This window comes from Loxodonta africana, chromosome 9 (assembly GCF_030014295.1).
Source record: "Loxodonta africana isolate mLoxAfr1 chromosome 9, mLoxAfr1.hap2, whole genome shotgun sequence".
Lineage (NCBI taxonomy): Eukaryota > Metazoa > Chordata > Mammalia > Proboscidea > Elephantidae > Loxodonta > Loxodonta africana.
Genome location: NC_087350.1, coordinates 51,165,329 through 51,184,339, shown reverse-complemented (window position 1 = coordinate 51,184,339; position 19,011 = coordinate 51,165,329). Strand labels below are relative to the sequence as shown.

Here is a 19,011-nt window from a genome sequence, read left to right as displayed (position 1 = left end):
CTGCAATCTAAGCTCTCAGTGATTCTGCTATTCCGCTCCATTAGTGACGAGTCATGTTAGAAAGATCCCTCACCCTCGCCTGGTCAACCCCTTCCTTTGCTCAGTACCTCTAACTGGACTTTCTACTTCAAGGGAGAGGAAGGTGGTGTCTGTAACACGCTGTGGGGTGGAGGGAGTAGCAAGCACAAGGAGTAAATATCTAACCCAGCAGGAGCGATCACGCCAGGCATGTATGTGGGAGGGGAAGGGCGGTGGGCAGTATGGAAGAGCTTCCTGTGACCCATTCAGTATCCGAGAGTGCAGTGAGTTAAGTCAGGACGTCTGCACTTTATAGGTGAGGGGCTCCTGCTTGCCGCCTAGAGCTGACTCTGACATCGCCCCAGCTGCCTGTCCTCAGGCTGCCCCCTGCGTGTGCCCACTGGGCTGCCCTTCCTTCCACACCCATCCTGCTGCTGTTTGTGAGATGTGCAGGGCTTAGCTCGTCCCAGACCGTGTCGCCATCGGTTCTGTTTCATTACCACCGTGTCCCTGGAGCTCCTCCAGGGCGATGGTATTGTTAGGTGCCGTCCAGTCAGCTCCAACTCATAACGACCTTATGTACAACAGAATGAAACACTGCCCAGTCTTGTGCCATCTTCACAAATACAGGGTAAAGGGTGGGAGCGGGGCAGGGTGCAAGGGGGCCTGAGCGTCTGAGAAGCTTCTCAGCAGTGACGGTCTCAGACCCAGTGGCCTCTTCCAGAGCCAAGGCTTCTAAACCGTGTTCTGCAGATCCCTAGGGCTCTCCCTCAGGTCCCTCAGGGTGGGGTGGGCAGAGGGGTATGTAAATGGGAGGCAGAGTCAGCTACATAATTGGCGGGACCCAGTGCAAAATGAAATTGAGGGACCCTTTGCTCAAAAAGCAGGAAAAAAGCTTTTTCCTCTCCTCTGCAGCCTCTCTCTCTACCTGTCACACTGTTTTTGATTTGCTGTTTAATGTCATGCTCCCTTGGGCAGGGGGATACTTGGCAGACAAGTACAGACCCTCACAGGTGTCCAGGGCCCCACCCTGTGACTCGGTGTGATCCTGACCCTCCCCCACCATCACCCAGGTCTTCACCAAGGGCGGGGGGTGGGGGCAGAGGCTGCTGGTTGGGGGTGCGGGCATCCAAGAGCCTGTCCAGGGGAGGCGGTGGAAGGGGAGATGGCATATAAGCCTAGGCTCCAAGCCCCTGCACATTCTCCATTGTTCCATCAGGCTTCATTTATACAACACAAATTCAAAGATAAAATTATTAAGAATTTCAAGATAGTGAATGCACAGACCATTAAACCCCAAGCATGGGGTTCCCATCTGAGCATGGGGCCCTGGCTGACTGCACTGGTCGCTTGTTCGTGAAGCTGGCCCTGATGGGAGGGCTGTAGCCTCCTCACACGAGTACACATTTCAGACAGAACAAGGCCCCTTTATCTGTTCTCTACATGGGGTTTTCGTGCCAGATTTTGTCAGGAGGAAAAGTTCTGCCGTTAAGCAATGTCTGCAGACCACTGCCCCGGGTGTGACTGCTGTCAGTCTGGCCAGCTGGTCTCTCTCCTTGCTGCCTGTCCCCGCTTTTGCACCCCTGGGCCTCTGGTGCCAAGGACATGCCGTGGACAGGGCCCTCCTTGGAAATGCCCTCCCTGTTTTAATCCCTCACACTGTGGCCGGATGTTATTGCATTGACAAACCCATCCCCTCTGACTTCCTGTCCTTGAGTGACAAGGGTCAGAAATCAAATGACAAGGTGCTGACCTGCTTGCTTGGGAAACACGCCAAGCAGGTGGTGCAGAGAGATCAGGGAGGGTGGGGAGCTCGGATTCCACCACCCACTCTGTTCCCAGCCCTGAAATTGGGGCCTGGCAGCCACAGGATATAGATGTCTGGCCATTTTTGAAAATATGAATAAGGGAGGAGGCTCCGAAGAGGAAACTAATGCTTTCTTAGTACCTACTCTGGGCCAAGGAACCGGCTAAGTGCTGCGTACGTGTTGCCCGAGTTCACGACAATTTTAGGCTGACCCCATTTTTTGGGTGAAGATAACAGACTTGGAGAATGAAGTCACTGGTCCAAAGCTACAAGCCACATGGTTTGAAAACTAAAATTTGAACCCAGGCCCAGTTATCTCCAAAGCCAGTGCTCTATGCACAATCCCAGGAGTGCTGGGTGACTAGGATCACTCCGTGGCTGAGCCTTCTGCCCCCACTGTCTACTGTGTGTGCCTGAGGACAGGACTGGAGCCAGATCTCGGCTGCTACTGGTGTCAGCTCCTGCCTCTGAGCCATCACCCTCATTCTTGGCAGAGAGCAGTCTCAGGGCTATGACTCCAGCTTTTCTTTTCCAAGACTGAGCCAGCCTCGTGGCCATTCCTATGCCCAGAGAGAGAGGAGGGATGTGACGGGATTGGACAGACCTGGATTCAAACTGTACCTCTGCCTTTTACTCACCATGTCTCCATGGCACACCACTTCCTGCTTGGGGCCTCAGTTTTTTCGTTTGTAAAACCAGTTGCCATCAAGTTGATTCTGACTCATGGAGACCTCATGTGTGTCAGAGTAGAACTGTGCTCCGTAGGGTTTTCAGTGGCTGATTTTTCAGTGGATCACCAGACTTTTCTTTCGAGGTGCCTCTGGGTAGACTTGAACCTCCAACCTTTCAGTTAGTAGCTGAGCATTTTAGCCATTTGCCCCACTCAGGGACTCCCTCATTTGTAAAGGTAAGAGTACTATCAGCTCCTGTCTCCTGGAGGCATTCAACAATTGGCAGCTGTTATTTATTGGATTGATGATAAACGACAATGTGTGGGGTAGGACTGGAGCCTGGCCGTGTCTGTAACACTCAGAAGTACCTCTCCGTGCTGGGACATGTTGGGAATCACTCAGCTCACAGCCTCCTCTTGCCCCCACCAAGGAATTCATTCATTCCTTCTTTCATTTGGCCATCGATTTATCCAACAGTGTCAGGCACTATTCTCAGAGTCGGCACTGAACAAGAAAGATAAAAACCCTGCCCTCATGGAGCTGGCATTCCCGCTGAGGGATAGTGAGTCATAAAAGAAATGAGGAAAATATGTGCAGTGTGACTGGCAAGAAGAGTGTTGGAGATCATTGAATGGGCAAGCAGCATCTGTTTGGGCAGTGGTGTGAGAGAGCGTGGGTGTCCTAGGCCTGCCTCGTGGAGTGAAACTCCCTTTTCCTTCGAAGGGCAGTCATTGGGGATTTAGCATCCTGCCATTTGTTGGAGGCTCCAGCTCTCCCAGGGGCTTTGCTTTGGCTCAGGACATCTTTGAGAAAGCAGTTTTCCCAGTTGGATTGTGGTTTTTCTCAGGCTCTCCCAGGATTCACACTGACCCGAGCCAGATTCTAGCCTGTGTATTTTCCACATATCGCTACTTTGACTCCTCATGGTGACCTCCAGGGCAGGTTCTTTTGGTCCCGTTTTGCAGACAATGAAAGGGAGGCTGAGCGAGGCTGAGCTGTTCGTCCAATGCCATGCAGTAAGTCCGAAGCTGAGACAGGATTTGAACCAAGGTCTTCTACCCCCAGGGAATGCCTCTCTGACCCACTGTGCTCTAGCATGAATGGATTTTTTTTGTTATTCCAGGCAGCATAAAAACTTTAGGTTCTGCTCAAGGCAGCGGGTGCTCAGCCAGCACTTACTGTGGGTCAGAACAGAGCTGGGTGCTGCAAAAGGTCGCAGCTGAGAATAGAAACAGGACATTGATGCTCAAATTGGTCTGAAAAGCTACCATTTAACACGTGAGCAGGGATCGCATTTGCTCCTTGCTCCGGGGCAGTGAGGTGAGTGGGATGAGCCCCTTTTTATGAATGAGAAAGTTGAGGCCCCAGAGGGGATCCACGCTTGCCGAGGTCACCCAGCCCCTGGAGGCTGACTCTGCCTGCCGTCGTCCGTCTCTGCGACCAGCTTGGCCTCTGTCCTCATTTTGCTCTTGGGCAAACTGAGCCCCAAAGAAGAATCCAGCAGCTTGACCCTGAACTGGGGAGGAGTGGGGAGCTTTTGGGTAATTGTAGAAATGGACACTCATCCGACAGTGAAATAGCCTTCTAAATGCCAGGCACTCAGGACAGAAGAAGACTAAAAAGATGCTACTAGCGTGCAACTGGGGATGTGTGTCTGCTTGGGGAGGGGAGCCTCTGTCAGAGATGCCTCTTAGGGCTGACCACAAGGGCGATAGGGTTTTTTTACAGCATCTGGAACAGACAGGCCTTTTAAAAGAAAATGTTTTCAAAGCTGTCCCATCCCACCATGGGCAAACAGTCTTTAAACAGCGAAGAAACAGCCATGCTTCATATTCACAAAATGGCAAACTGGCATTTAGGCCCATTTATTTAAGCCAGGAGTCGAGAAGGCTAAAGACTTCAGCTCTGAGCGGCAGCTCACCGCCCCGCTGCAGCAGGGGACCGTAATCTTCAGGGCTTTCTTCCCATTTATGGTTTTTTTTGTTGTATATTTGTAAAATGAGGCTTCTGCTGGCAAAAGCAGGTTTTAGCGAGTGCAGCGGCTCTTTCAAGATCTAATAAGGCCCCAAAGGAGGGTGTGTTCCGGCAACACTTTCCTTCCCCCCAGAGGCAGGCTCCATTCCGCCTTGCCTCAAACTCTTTGGGCACAGTGTACCATTCGTCTTGCTTCCCATTAATGGAATTGCCGCCATCACTTCTGGAGGACGAGATGGGCCCTTTGGAACTGCCTTGGAAAGGCAGGCAGGATTGGCCGCCAAGCAGTTTTGTTTAGAGGGGAAGGAAAAGAGCAAAAGAGAGAGGGGGGTGAAAAAACCACACTCTTACAAATGGATGATTCCTTGGTGCTTCTGCCTTGATGGCAGAAGAAGGGGGCAGCAGTGTGAGTTCAATCCCACATCCCTCCTCACATCCTCCTGAACAGAGTCGTGACACCTCTCAGAGAAGAGTGCAGTGAATATGTGATGGCCCAGGGCACCTGATGGAGGTGAACAGGCCTTGTCACCTGTGCAGTGTGGCAGAGCATGGGCTCTTTGCAGCCACCCCATGTGTGGAGTGGCTCTGACCATAGGCATCTGCCCCTTGGGTTCAGAGGAGGGAAAGGACGTGAGACTCAACTTTATGGGGCACTTGATGGGTCAGTGGTAGAATTCTCCTCTTCCATGTGGAAGGCCTGAGTTTGATTTCCAGCCAGTGTATCTCATGCGCAGTCACCACCTGTCAGTCAGTGGAGGTCTGTTTCTATGATGCTGAACAGGTTTCAGCAAAGCTTCTAGAGTAAGAAGGATGAGGAAGAAAGACCTGGTGATCTGTTTCTGAAAAATCAGCCAATGAAAACCTTATAAATCACGAAGTTCTAATCCTCAGCTGATTCTGGGGATAGCACAGGATTGGACAGCATTTCATTCCGTTGTGCATTGGGTCGCTATGAGCTGAGGTGGCCATGAGTCGGGGGCTGGCGCGATGGCAGCTGACAACAGCAGTGACATATGCCCAGCACTGTGCTGGCTGCTTTGGATGTGTCTTAGGGTTCCTTGTCATTGGTCCTGTTTTCAGATGAAACAGCGGAGGCCCAGAGAGTCAAGTAACTTGCTTCAGGCCATACATCAGTGGGACAGGAGTTTAAAACCCAGTCGGTCCATTTTCCTGGGATGCCCTCCAGGGAGCCAGCAGGGCCCCTCCTTGAGGCTACAGGAAGCAGCAGAGCAAGGACTCACAGTACAAATGCCTGTCACCACCCTGCCCCTGCCTCACCCCCTGATTCCACGTCAGAATGAGCCAACATCTAGGGTGACTGCTGTTATAAAACAGCGCTGCTGACTGGATGCAGTGCTGAACACAAGCTCTGGATGTCTGATGGTGGAATTTTAGGCATTGGGCCCTGAGAATGAGGAGGAAAGTGGGGAGGGGATTTTCTTTACCCTGCTCCCTCTGCTTTGCTGAACTCTAGGCCTATAGTCATATATGCATGTTTGGAGCAGTGATGGCAATAACTGTCATCTCAGGTGCCACCTCTGATAGATTGGTAGTGGCTGCTTGAGGGGCATGTTGAAAAGGCTTTGGGATTGATTAGCAATGTCTGCTGTATGCACAATAATTAGAAAAGGGGACATGAGAGGGGCCGGACCTAAGTTAATTAAATTTTTAACCTGAACTCTGACTCCAAGGTCACTGATCAGGCTTTCTTCTAATTATAGTTAATTATGTTAATTAGGTAATTGTGTACCTGACCACACTGTGAACTTGGGAAGGGCAGGACCATGTCCTTCTTGCTTCCCGTGTGCTCAGCAGCACAGTGCCCAGCACATGGTATGAATTCCACAAATATGCAATTACCGTAAGGAAAGATTGATGAAGGTTCCAGAGTCCCTGAAAGAGCTATCAATTGGAATTCTTTTAAAGTGAATGCTTTTTAAAACATATTTTTAAACTTCTAAGGATGAGATTTAGCTGCCCACATATTTAAACTGGGGCCCTCCCCTCTGTGTCACTGATTCGCTGGGTGTCTTTGCATCAGTAACTTAACCTCCCTAAGCCTTGGTTTCCAAGTCTTTGAAATGAAGGTCATTCTTTCCTTATGGGACTGTGGTGATGGTTGACCAAGGAGATGACGGTCACATAGCCCAGAGCCTGTAGGTAACAGGATTTGGCATTCAGAAATGTCAGCTCCAGCTGCTTCCCTCTGCCACCTGCTGCCAGCACACGCTAGGCCTCTCCCCTCTGTTTTGCTGAACCCTAGGCTCTCTTGGCCCATAATGCCTTTCTTCTCACTTCTCAAATATCATTGCCTGTGAGAAGTCTCCTCTGACCCCAGAACCCTACTTAAGGGACCCCTGCTCTGTGTCCCAGCAACCCCCTGTGCTTCCCTCCCTAGGGATGGAAGAACCTGGACCTCCAACTACTGAGGGGTGGAGCCTCTCCTTCACAAGTGCCAATTCCCTCTTAATCAGAATGTTATTCTTTAATGTAGACATATTATCTCTTTCTTTTTTAAACAAGAACAACTCCTCTTACAGCTCTTACTACTTAGCAGTTTACATACGTATGCTATCATCAGCTAGTTCTTGCCTTTACTGGCTCCATTTTATAGATAAGGAATCCAGGGCTCAGAGAGGTAAAGTGACTTACCCAAGATCACACAGCAAGGATTTGAACCTAGATCTGCCTCCCCTGGACGCCCCTGAGACGATGCCTTCAAGGATCAGCAGGAGTTAGCCAGGTGGAAAGGGCATGCTAGGGAGAGGAAATAGTGTGTGCAGGGCCCCAGATGTATGGAGCAGGAAGCTGTAAGCCGCTCTGTGGACTTGGCAAGGTGGAGTGACATGTGTCACCTGGGAATTGGGTCAGAGCGGTAGGGAGGCCTTGGATGCTTAGCTCTGGAGTGTTGACATTATCTTGAGGGTTGATAGGGACGGGAGATATGGTCAGATGATGTTTTAGGAAGTTGTGAAAAATGGCCAGGAGACTAAAAGGATAGCTGTGATACTGGGGGGATGTTACCTGAGCCTGTTGGCTGCCTAGGCCCCATTTCCACCCACAGAGAAACTTTGGCTTTGCCCCCCACCTCACCCCAGCCCTTTCCTTCTGGGTGTTGGGGTGGGAGGCCCCTCACCTCCATACTCTCAGCCTCTCTCACAGTTTTCTTGTGAAAGACAAGGCCAGCGCCTCCCAACTTGCTGGGGACAATGTGAAAATAAATGATAAAATATGTAAAGCTTGCAAGCACTGTGGGGGGGCAGGGGGGGAGTGCCACGGATGTGTTATTTTCCCTAAATCCGATTCCTCCGTGTCCCCGCCCCCCCCGCCCCCGTCAGAGAAGCTGTTCTGACTGCCAGGGACGAGAGAAGCCAGAGTTAATGGGAGTGCCTCAGCCCAGGCCCACCTCCGTTCAAGTCATCCGCCACAGAATACATTTATTTCCCCCGATTTCCAGGCTGTCTCATTAATCTGCAAGAGCCCCAGTTCTAACGTGCTTCCTGGGAGCAAATTGTGTTGTCACTTTGACTGAATTCTGATACTTCCGTTATTTATTTATTTATTTTTCGGGTCTAGAGAAGTCAGAGGGGAAGCTGTGAAAACGAGCAACTTGAATTTTAATGTCTGTGCCTGTGTGGTGTGCAAAGGTATGTGTATGTGTGTGTGTTTTAAGGGTGGGCTGAGGTCTGCAGTTCCCCAGGCTCGCAGGAACCAGGCCTGTTTTGGAGCCAGAATAGGCCATGCAGCCAGGGGTGGGGGTCACAGCCTTGCTGCTCTCAGATTTGTGCAAGGTGGGGCAGCACCCAGCGGATGAGCTGACTGACCGTTCTCAGGATCTTTTCCATGGTGGTGAGGTTGCTCAGGAAGGTGAGACCTGGCTAGCTCATGGGTGCCCCTGCTCACCCCCTCACAGAGCCAGGAAACGCCAAGGTGGTTCCAGAAGAGACTGGATTCTTTCTGCTAAGAAGGGGCTCAGTGACACCCCTTTCGCCTGGCCAGCCATGGAGCCTAGCACCTGCTTGGGACACAGTCCAAATATTTGTAGCTTGAATGTGTCAGTTACTGGCTGAATGCGGTCACCTATCTTGAGTCTCATTTTATCGTCACCAGAACCTATTTTACAGCCGAGGAGACTGAGATCCAGAGAGGCTGAGGATGAGGCAAGGGACACTTCAGCAAAGACACCTCAGGGCTGGTCTTCACATCTGGTTCTGCTCCCCAGGTGGGCGGGTAGTAGAAGGGTTGGGAGGGGGTGGGGCCCTATGAGGAAGCACCAGGAAGCAGAGGGCTAGGCTCTGCAGCCCGGAGGAGGATCCTGTGGAGGAATGAGGACCCTCTGACAGAGAGTGAATAAGATCTCCATCTTGCCTGTGGGCCTGGATGATTTCGCAGAATGCATGTGGAGAAGGGCCACCCAGGATAGAGCCCAGGGCTCCAGAGGCCTGGGTGTCCATTAGAGTGGCCTAGGGAACTTTTAAAATCCTGAAGCCAAGCTCCACCCCAGGCCAATTACTCAGAATCCTGGGGGTTGGGCAGTCAGTGAGGGTACCCCAGAGAGGGTGGTTTCCCTTGCATCTTGAAAGCAAAGTAGAAGTTGCTCTGGAGGTAACAGGGAGGGAGAATGGCATTTCAGGTAGGGGGATATCAAGGGCAGAGACACAGCCCTTGGAAGAGCTTGGGTATATTTGAGGGTATCACACGGTGCTATGTGGAGGGTAAGTGGCAGAGGCAGAGCCAGCACCACCTCTTCTGCCTGCCATCCTGATCCTGGTGGGTACATTGTCCCCTGGATCAGGAAGGAAGTGTTCCAGCGTTTTCCTTGTCCCTTCCAGAGCTAATGGTCAAGTCCTCCCTAGCTTTGTCTCTGAAACTCGGACATTTCCATCTGCAGAGAGAGACTGGGTCTGCACACACATCTGCACAGAGAAACCTGGAAAATTATCCTCTGCCTGGGAACATCTGACACTCCCTCATTTACTCTGACCTCTAGAGCTGTCTGATTAGAGACCTGTGATAGCTAAGGTGTCAAGTCTTGGGTTTGCTAATTGTCATTTCCCCTCAGGAATGGGTTGGGCGCCCCCTTTCAGGGTTCTCCTGACCCTGGGACCTGAATAGGACCCCCTCCCCTTAGAGTGCTAGTCCTCCCTGCCTTGCCTTTCCCTCCAGACATCAAGCTCTCCGAGGGCTGGACCTGGCACGCCCTGGGCCAGTGTCCCCATGCCCCTTTCCTCTCACTTCTTCGCCTGAGACCGTTCCCCTCATCTAGAGTCCCCCTTTACCCCCTCCCCTCTGTGCTGGGGAGGGACAGCAGAGACAGGGTCAAGTGGAAAGGGACCAGGTATGCCAGGCCCATGCTGGACATTTTGCCTGTACATTCTCATTGAGCATTTCACTGAGGTCCTTTTAGGTGGGCCTTCTCCTCATTTTTCAGATGAGGAAATTAAGACTTAATAGGGGCAACAAAATTCCAGAAAAATTTCCCAGCAAATAGGCAGTGGAGCCTGGATTTAAATTCCAATCTGGCCCCAGGGAGGATACTCACCAGCTGCAACAGTCCGGTTGGCAGGAGAACAGGTGACAGAGAAGGCTAGACCCTTTTGGTGAACTAGCCTGGGGCATGATGTCTGAGGCAGAGCTTTCCTGTCAAGAAAGAGCTGGGAGTTTGTGGGGGTGGGGGGTTAAGTGGGGGTGGGGGAGTGGGGCTTGCCCCTTGGACCCCTGGGAAGTATGAGGACTGGATTGGCCCCAGGCCAGCCCTTCTCTTTCTGGCTTCGGTTACCCCACCTGTGCATGAGAGGGTGGAACGACCCCATTATCTACTGAGTGCTAATTATGTACTACCCAATTTGCTGCACGATCTGATTTAATTGTCCCAGCAACACTGTAAAGCCAGGTCCTCTTATTCACACCGTCTGACCCCATTCCTCGGCTTCCTCTCCTTCCCAGCACTTGTTGCTGTCTGAAACAACTGTTTGTTTCCATGTTTGTGGCTACCCCGATTGGTCTGAGTGCTCTGGGAGGGGAGGGCCTTGCCACCTTCTCCACTCCTGTGTCCCCAGTGCCTCGGACAGTGCCTGGCTCAATGAGCCTCTCAAGAAATGCTTAATGATTGAGGATGGGATGAATAAACCCCTTTTTTCTAGAAAAGGAAACTGAGACCCGTAGAACATAAATGCCACATTCACTCTGAAAAGGCCGGGTAGGAGCCCCTGCCTGTCTAGTGGTCAGCTGGGACCTCTCTCACTCTCTCTGGAGCTGACAGCCTGGAATTCCAGGTGCGCCTGTCTGTGCCTCCAGTCGGAATTACCAGCAGGTTCACATTGCCTAAAGAAACTTCCAGTCCACGCTGTGGCTATGGATCGGCTCAGAAAAAGCGTGTCCTGTGACTGCTCAAAGAATCTGGGCATTTAGCCCAGAAAAGAGTGTGTTTCCTGGCTTCCCGAGAGCTGAGGCCCACCCCACCCCCAGTCTGGGAGTGCAGGGAGGGAGGGAGAGATGGGCTCCAGCCCTGGAAGGCGACAGCGTGAGACCTTACCACCTGAGGTTCACGCTCCCCTGCACCCCGAGATGGTCCCAGCAAGGCCACCCAGCTTAGCCCTTTGCCTGAGCACCCCCCTGGGCGACAGCTTCCCAGGGAAGAAACATCCTCTGAGATGGGATTAGCGCTCTTGAGTTACTTAATGGAAAAGAAAAATGCTCCAAGCTCATACCCTGGGGCCACACTCCCAGCACGCCTCGCTGGTTAGGACGTGGGTGGGACATTCACAAGGCACAGGGTGACTGGCTTCTTTTGGGTCATCAAGCTGCCAGGGCCAGATGTTTCGAAAGCTCCTCCCGGAGCAGCGGCATCTGGCCTCTCACTCCGTGGGCCAGGCGTGGGTTTACGAGGTGTCTTTGAAGAGAGCTGGAATCATCGGGCGTGATGTCTGCATGTTGTGTAATTTCACAATGGGGTTCTCTTTTCACAAGAAGGGTCAGTGCTTCCCTCTCCCACTTTCCGTTTTTATTTTCTTTCCCTCGTGACCAAGGGGCTGCCTTGTTGGCTGGCCTGGGGTGCCTCCTTTCTTGGGCTGGGAGATCATCCAGTCCCCACAGGGGGTTCTCTGGAACATACTGACCAAATTTCTGAGGGGGAGAAAACCTACTTTTTTATGCTTGTAGGAGATTGGAGGAGGCCCGCGTTACTTCTCCTAAGCCAGGATTGAAAAAAGTCACCAACCAGGACACAGCTGCTCGAGTTTGCTGGGTCCTTAATGCCAGACTGAGGCCAGGCACCAGGCTGTGTGAAATTCTCACCCATCCATGATGAAATGAGAAAACATAAGGTCAAGGCAGGCATTGGCTACTTCTTTTATGTCAAGTGACCTTTCTTTTGTAGAGGATGGTGATAATAACCACTGTTGTTGTTGTTGGCTTCGCCAACTCTGCAACCCCACACACAACAGAGCAAAACACTGCCCGGTCCTGTGCCGTTGCCATGATCGGTTGTGTGTCAGACTGTTGTGATCCATAGGATTTTTATTGGCTGATTTTTGGAAGTAGGTCGCCAGACTTTTTTTCCAGTCCGTCTTAGTCTGGAAGCTCTGCTGAAACCTGTTTAGCATTATAGCAACATGCATGACTCCACTGACAGACGGGTGGTGGCTGCACATGAAGTGCATTGGCCAGGAATCAAACCCAGGTCTTCTGTATGGAAGGCGAGAATTCTACCACTGAACCACCAGTGGCTCGTGATGGTGATAATGGTAATTGTAAGTGCCAGAAAAAGTTGGCAGCCTTATGTCTGTCAAAATCTGGGGTGGAAGCTTTATAGGCCTCTGAAATCCCCAGGCCTGGGAACCACTGATTTAATTCTTCTGCAGCACCAGAAACTGAAGTTGAGGGTCACGGAGTCTTTGCCAAAGTCTGCAATGCCTAGAGAACTTGGGGAGCCGAGGCCACACGTGAACTCCCTGCTCTGCTTTGGGAGGGGGCCCGAGGAGTGAGAAGGAAGGCCTGTCTGGGTAGGGTGTTGCTGAGTGTTAGTACTTCGGGGTGTCTGCAGCTGAGTTGGGTTAAAACTGTCCCAAGAAGGGACCACCAGGCTGCCTGCTCCTGTGCAGACGGGAATGACGTGTAGTCAGCATAGGAGCGGTGGCATGGAAAGGTATTTGTGCTGGGCCTGCTCTGTGCCAGGTCCCGGCAGGGCTTTGGGGCCGCAGATTGAACTGGGACCGCATTGGGGGAGGAAGGATGCTGCTAAGACGCATCATCACGTGACCCAGTGAGTAAAGTTATACCTGGGCTTGGTACCACTCGAGGCAGGGTGATGTGCAAAAGGGCTTAGTTCAGTGGGAGACAGGATGGTATGCAAAAGGGCTTAGTACCGTGGGAGGCAGGATGGTGTACAAAAGGACTTGGTAACAGGGAGCTTCCTGACATTCCCATGGAGGACAGAGATGCACACAAAGATCTAAGTTCAGGGAGGGAGAGTCGTCGTCACAGCTCCTGTGAGTTGTACTCTTACTGAGGCCACAGTGGTGCTAAGGGAAGCAGGTCATGTCCTGCCCACTAAATATACACAGGAACTCAGGGGAGGTGACCTGGCCAAGCTCTCTGATTCCAGAACCCATGCTTTGCATCCTGGACTTGTTATTACACTTCAATACAGGCACCAAAGACGAGTAGATTGGTTCACTTCATCACACCTTTTTTTAAACACAGACCATCAGTATTTGGTCTTTTGGCGTCATTGGCCAAGATAGCTGAGGGCCGAGAGCCGCTCGGCGCTCAGCAGAAGCTGCCGGCCCTGGTCCTGCTCCTGCTCGTGGGGCCGTGAGAGCGGCCCCTCCCAGTAATGACAGGGCACCGCCATTCCCCGACGGCGCCTGCCTGCCCTGTGGATAAAGGAGGCTGTGGGACGGGAAGGGAGTGGATCCAGGATCTGTTCCCTCAGTGGCCCTTATCTATTTTGGCAAAGGCTCTGTGGTCAGACGTTTCCGGTTAGCATCGCAGCCCTGACACCTCCTAGCCAAGTGATCTTGAGCAAGCAAGTCCCAGAGCCTCTCCAAGCCTCACTTTCTCCCTCCCATGAAACAGAAATAACAATTCCAGCCCTGCTTATCTCAGAAGGATTAGGGGACAACTAATGAATTAAAGGTTTAAAGGTTATAACAACCTTTTGTGACTCCTTCTGGTGTCCAGCATGGGATCTGGCAAACAGTAGGTGCTCAATAAGTACTGATTGAGTAAAAGACAGGAGCATGGAGCTCCTGAAATACGGCCTCAGTGTGGTCTTTTGAGAAGGAGATTCTATAGGCATTTCCTTCCTCCTTCAGAAGGAGGTGCACTGTTAGAGGTGATCAGGGCAGGAGTGGGGAGGTCACGTGTGTGTTCGCAGGGTTGGAGGAGGAAAGGTAACAAGCTGGATCTTGGGCTTTGATTCATCATATGACCCATCAAATAAAATTATACCTGGGCTTGGTAACTGGAATAAGGCAGTGTGCAGAAGAGCACTGGAAGGGGAGTCTGGAGATCAGAGTTCTTGCCCCAGCTCTGCAGCTCTTACCTGCTGTGTGCAGAGGCTTGCTGCATGCTGTCGATCCTCCTGCCTGAGCCCCCGTCCCTTCTTCAGACCTGATGCCACTACTGTTGTTCGGGCCTCAGTCCCACAGCCCACTGCTGGACTTTCCTGGCCTCCAGGCCTTTGCACATGCTGTGCCCTCTGCCTGAGGTGCCTACCCAAGGCTCCCTGTTCTGCGGAAACACCCCCACATCCCCAGACAGATTGCACAGAACTTTCCCAGTTTCCACGCCCTGGGTGTGCACAGCAGTGGTCACACTGGGTTGTTATTCTTGGTTACAAGGAGTCCCATTGAGGATGAAGACTGGTCCCCTTGGCCTGTCATGGCACCTGGCATAAGGTAGATACCCATATGTGTCTATTGATTGAATGAGCCAACGGTGGAATGTTCTTGGACAAATCTCTGCTCAGTGCTTCAGTTTCCTCATCTTTAAATAAAAAGATGTGCACGGGTGCATTCTTCAGGGCCCTTCCTGGGGTCTCTGGTGAGACACGAGACCTTGAATGAGTAGACTTGTGGCCTTTTCCTGCTCCCAAGAAGAGAATGGGAGCGTGGTGTTGACTGCACACCTGTGCATTTAATGGTTCCCAGCCATTGATGCAACCATATGAACGAAGCTCGGAGGACTTTCTGGGTGTGTAACACATTCCCAGTTAATGGATTCTGGTGTCTTTGAAAGGTAGGACTGAGGCCCCCTCTGTGGAGTTATTTTCACTGCAGCTGGGCCGGCCCGCCAGGCAGCTCGAGCCCTGCCCGTCCCCACTTGCCCCTCTGCGAGAATTCTTCTGATGCTTGCAGGGGGAGAATGTGCGCACCCAGGCCCAGGACTTGACATGCACTGCCCCATGGAAGTCTCTTAGCACGTGTCAGGGTCTGTTGGGCTCGTCCCCAACTTTCTACGCGCTAGGTAGGCATGGGATTTCCAACTCCCATGCCCCCTGCCTCCCAGCAGTGCAACTTTGCACCTCCCTGAGCCTTGGTTATCTCATCTGCAAAATGGAGACAAGTCATGCCCACTTCGTGAGCTGGTGTTCCCAGTGCATGGCGCTAGGTGGGAGCCCATGATATGGTGGCGGTTATTCTCAGCATGAGTGTTTCTTACTCTGGACATTCGAGCAGAACGGAGATCAGCAGCCTGTTTGTTTAAGCCAAAAAATGTCTGTTGTCTGAAGAATTTTGCTTTGGAAGACAAGCTCGGCTTTTGGGGCAGAACCGTATTCCCTCGGGAATTTCACGGGTGAGGATTCAGGCATATCTTAAAAGCTTGGTGGCCACCCAAGCCTTTGAGTCTTCCACGTGGATGTTCCGAGGTCAGGCTTTTTGGGAATCTCTCGCGCAGCTGGGCTGCTTGTCGCGTCGGTAGCATCGTTTTCACAGAGCGGGCTCTGTCTGGCTATGAATAGATGTTTTTTTCCTCTTTCTTGGACGCCTGAATGGGCAGTCTCCCTCCTGCGGTCCCAGAGGCCGGTCGGAGTGTAAAACTCCAAAACGGACATCAGAGCAGGGTCGTCCATTCTTTTTCAGACTCGTGGCTCCCAGCAAGGCTCAAAGAGGTGGGTCGATGGCTGTGTGACCCAGGGAGCCTCCCGAGGGTCTCTTGGGCTGAGGTTTATAAAGGCTGCTGAGGGAACTGAAGAAACCAGAGTACATGGAAAAAGCAGCAGACTGGAGCTGCAGCTGAGCTTGAAGAGCATGGTTCAGCATCTCCAGAAACAGGCCTGCTGGCTCAACATCCTCCGAGCCACAGACATAAAGTCTGTTCGAGAAGGAAAGATCCTAGAGTTCAGCCCATTCACGGTGCAGACCTGCAGGCTGGAGGGCCGCGTGGCTCAGGGGTTGTGAGCGTGGATTCTGGGGCTGCACTGCCTTCCTTCCAATCCCAGTTTCTCCACCTGTACTGGACAGTGCACCTTAGCTCTTTATGCCTCAGCTTGCCCCTCTGTACAATGGAGATAGTAATGTACCTGTATCCTCACAGGGCTTTTTTAAGGGTGAAATAGATTACCATCACCAGTATGCATTAGAACAGCACTTGGTACATAGTAAATAAGTAAGGGTAAACCGAGGCCCAGAGAGAGTAAGGGCTTTGTCTGTGGTCACCCAGCAAATCGTTGGGACAGCCAGGGCTGAAACCCAAGCCTCATGATTCCTAGTCTCGTGGACGTTTGCCTCCTCCCCCTCAGTCAGACTTGCCTTTTGCAAAGGAAATCGCGTGACCCTTCAGCCCGCAAGAATTCAGACTGCACAGAATTTCTGAAACCTCCTTGGGCTGGCTGGAGGCCTTGTTGCAATTCTATTCAACTGTTAGTACTTCTTTTTAAAATAACTTTATAGACTGTCTTCCTTCCTGTCCCCTCAAATAGAAAAATTAACCTCTTGGCAAGGGTGTTTGAAGACTTAGGTTCCTGCTTTGCATCTCTGAACAGAAACCCCCCTGTCTGGGCCTGAGTTTGTCTGTGAAATGCCCCTGTTGACAGGTGGGCGGCCCCCACCTTCCAACCTGTGATTGCTGTGGGGTTAGGTGAGCCGAGAGATGCCACCCTGCACATGGGTCTGTGTTGATGGTCGGGGTGAGTGCTGACTCAACAAAAGCTGGTGACGCATCCTTCTAGGAAGTGAGGTGAAACCCACCAGAAATGCTGCCCGCTTCCGCCTACCTCCTAATTTCAAAGGTTATTTGAGTCATCAGTGTTGCCTGCACTTTTCTCTCTCTCTTGTTTCAGCAAAGCTCTCTGAGCCACTCTGGGCTCAGCTGCTCCGAGGCAGGGGTGGCCAGGAGTGTCCCATTTGTAGACTCAGGGTGTCAGAATCGAGGGGCTTGGTAGTACCCTGATTTTGCTGGGCACCCTGCAGCCACGAGCTCTAGAGACTGCCAGCCTGGGTGTGAGTCCCAGCCCCCGGGACACTGGGAGAGGAACTTCCCCTCTCTGATCATCAGTTTCCTCATCTGTGCAATGGGTGGATGAGGCCTGCCTGGCAGGGAGAGATGGGGCACCCAGCATAGGTTAATGGGAGTCATGTCCTATATCTTTCCCCCCTTCCTTCCTGCCCCAGAGGCCCTGGCTTGCCTGCAGTCCAGCTAGGCCATGCAGATGTCCACGTGCTTGACTTCTCCCTGGTCATGAGGGACAGAGGGACGCTTGGCTGAGCCAGGAAGCCTGGAGACAGACCCTCACCCATCAGGGCCTAGAGCATCCTGAGTGCAGCCCTCTCGATGGGGAGCCCTGGGGCCCAGAAAGTGAAGAGCCTGCCCAGGCCTCCATAGCAAGGAGGTGATGGAGCTGAGACTACAACCGAGGGTCTTAGGCCTGGCTGCCGCAACCCCCTCACCCTTCCCTGTCCTCCATGCGCGAGCTCACTTCCAGGTCACACCGGCACCATCAGGGAGGCCATCCTGGTCAGGCCTGAGAACTCAGAGGTGGGTTCCACAGTGGGCCTGGAGCAGGAGGTAGCCGGATCCAGGGCTGAGCCCTGCCCTGCTACCCACTGGCAGGGCCTTAGGCAAGTCACCCATCCCCGAACCAGCCAAAAATGGGTGTGGCTCCCACTCTGCCCACCTTTCAAGGTTGACTTGAGACTCCATAAGATAGTGCGTGTAACAACAAAATAAATAAAATTTAGAGAGGGGAAAAAAAAAGTACTTGTAAAAACTCCCCTGCAGACATTGAAGAGTTGCCCAGATGTGAAGAATTTGTCACTTCCTCTGGAGCAGGACTGTGTCTCAGACATTTTGTAACCCTACCACTCAGATATTGTCAGGTACAGAGTATGTGCTCAATTAAGTGTTGAACGAATGGTTATTTATTAAGCACCAGAGAAGCCCTGGTGGTGCAGGGGTTTAGGGCATAGCTGCTAACCAAAAGTTTGACAGCTCGAATCCACCAGCCTCTCCTTGGAAACCCTATAGAGCAGTTCTACTCTATCCTATAGGATTGCTATGAGTCAGAATTGATGGTAATGGATATGGGGAATACACCAGAAAGGTGTTAAGTGCTCCGCTGCTAACCGAAAAGTTGGCAGTTTGAACGCACCCAGTAACTCTGCGGGAGAAAGACCTGTTGGTCTGCATCCGTGAAGATTACAGCCAAGAAGACCCTGTGGGGAGTTCTACTGTGTCACATGGGGTCATTGTGAGTTGGAATTGACTTGACAGCACACTAGGAAGGTCCCTGAATGGCGAAAACACTCAGCTGCTAACTGAAAAGTTGGTGGTTCGAACCCACCCGGTAGCTCTGCAGGAGAAAGACCTAGCAACCTGTTTCCCTAAAGATCACAGCCAAGAAAACCCCATGGAGCAATTGTACTCTGTAACACGGGGGTCACCATAAGTCAGAATCGACCTCAACAGGTTGTTTTTGTTTTTGCTATACACCAGACGTCAACAGGCACTTTACGTGGGTGCTCTAATCCTCATAACAACCCCAGGAGTTTAGGTATGTCCTCATTTTACAGAAGGTAACACTCAAAAAGCTGAAATAATTAAAGTTACCACCTCCCAGAGTATGCTGGTAAATGTTTTAACGAAGGGTTTCTGAAGGAAAGTAAAGCCCTGATTTGTAGTCTTTGCCAGTTTCTGTGGTGTAAATATTCCTACCATGGGTGATTTCAAGTAACCAACGAGATACCAGCTGCTCGGCAGGATTCCTCAAAATTTAACAATCAGCTGTCACGAGCAGCTCCAGCACACCTCTGCACCCCTCCGCGCTGCACAGCCCCTCGAATGCCCAAGGCCAGAGTTAGGAGTGTCCCCTAGCCCGGAACAGCAGACTGAAATGAAACAAATGGGCTTCGGTGGCGATCAGGCCCATACCTGTCTTCTGGACCCCCAGCTTCCCCCAGCAGAGGCCCTGGAGTCCCCTGGGGTTTCAGTGTCACACAAAAGGCTTGGACAGGGTGGATGAAACCTGAAGATGGATCTGCAGCACCGCGACCGGAATATTAAGGCCTGCCAGCCCCACTGTGTGCAGTATTTCTGCCA

The 19,011-nt window shown here is 52.0% G+C and overlaps 1 protein-coding gene across 6 annotated transcripts in view; it reads left to right on the top strand.

Annotated features, from left to right (window-relative positions):
- Window positions 1-19,011, top strand: part of NEK6 (NIMA related kinase 6) — an 87,652-nt gene that overhangs the window by 11,473 nt on the left and 57,168 nt on the right. The window lies entirely within an intron of this gene.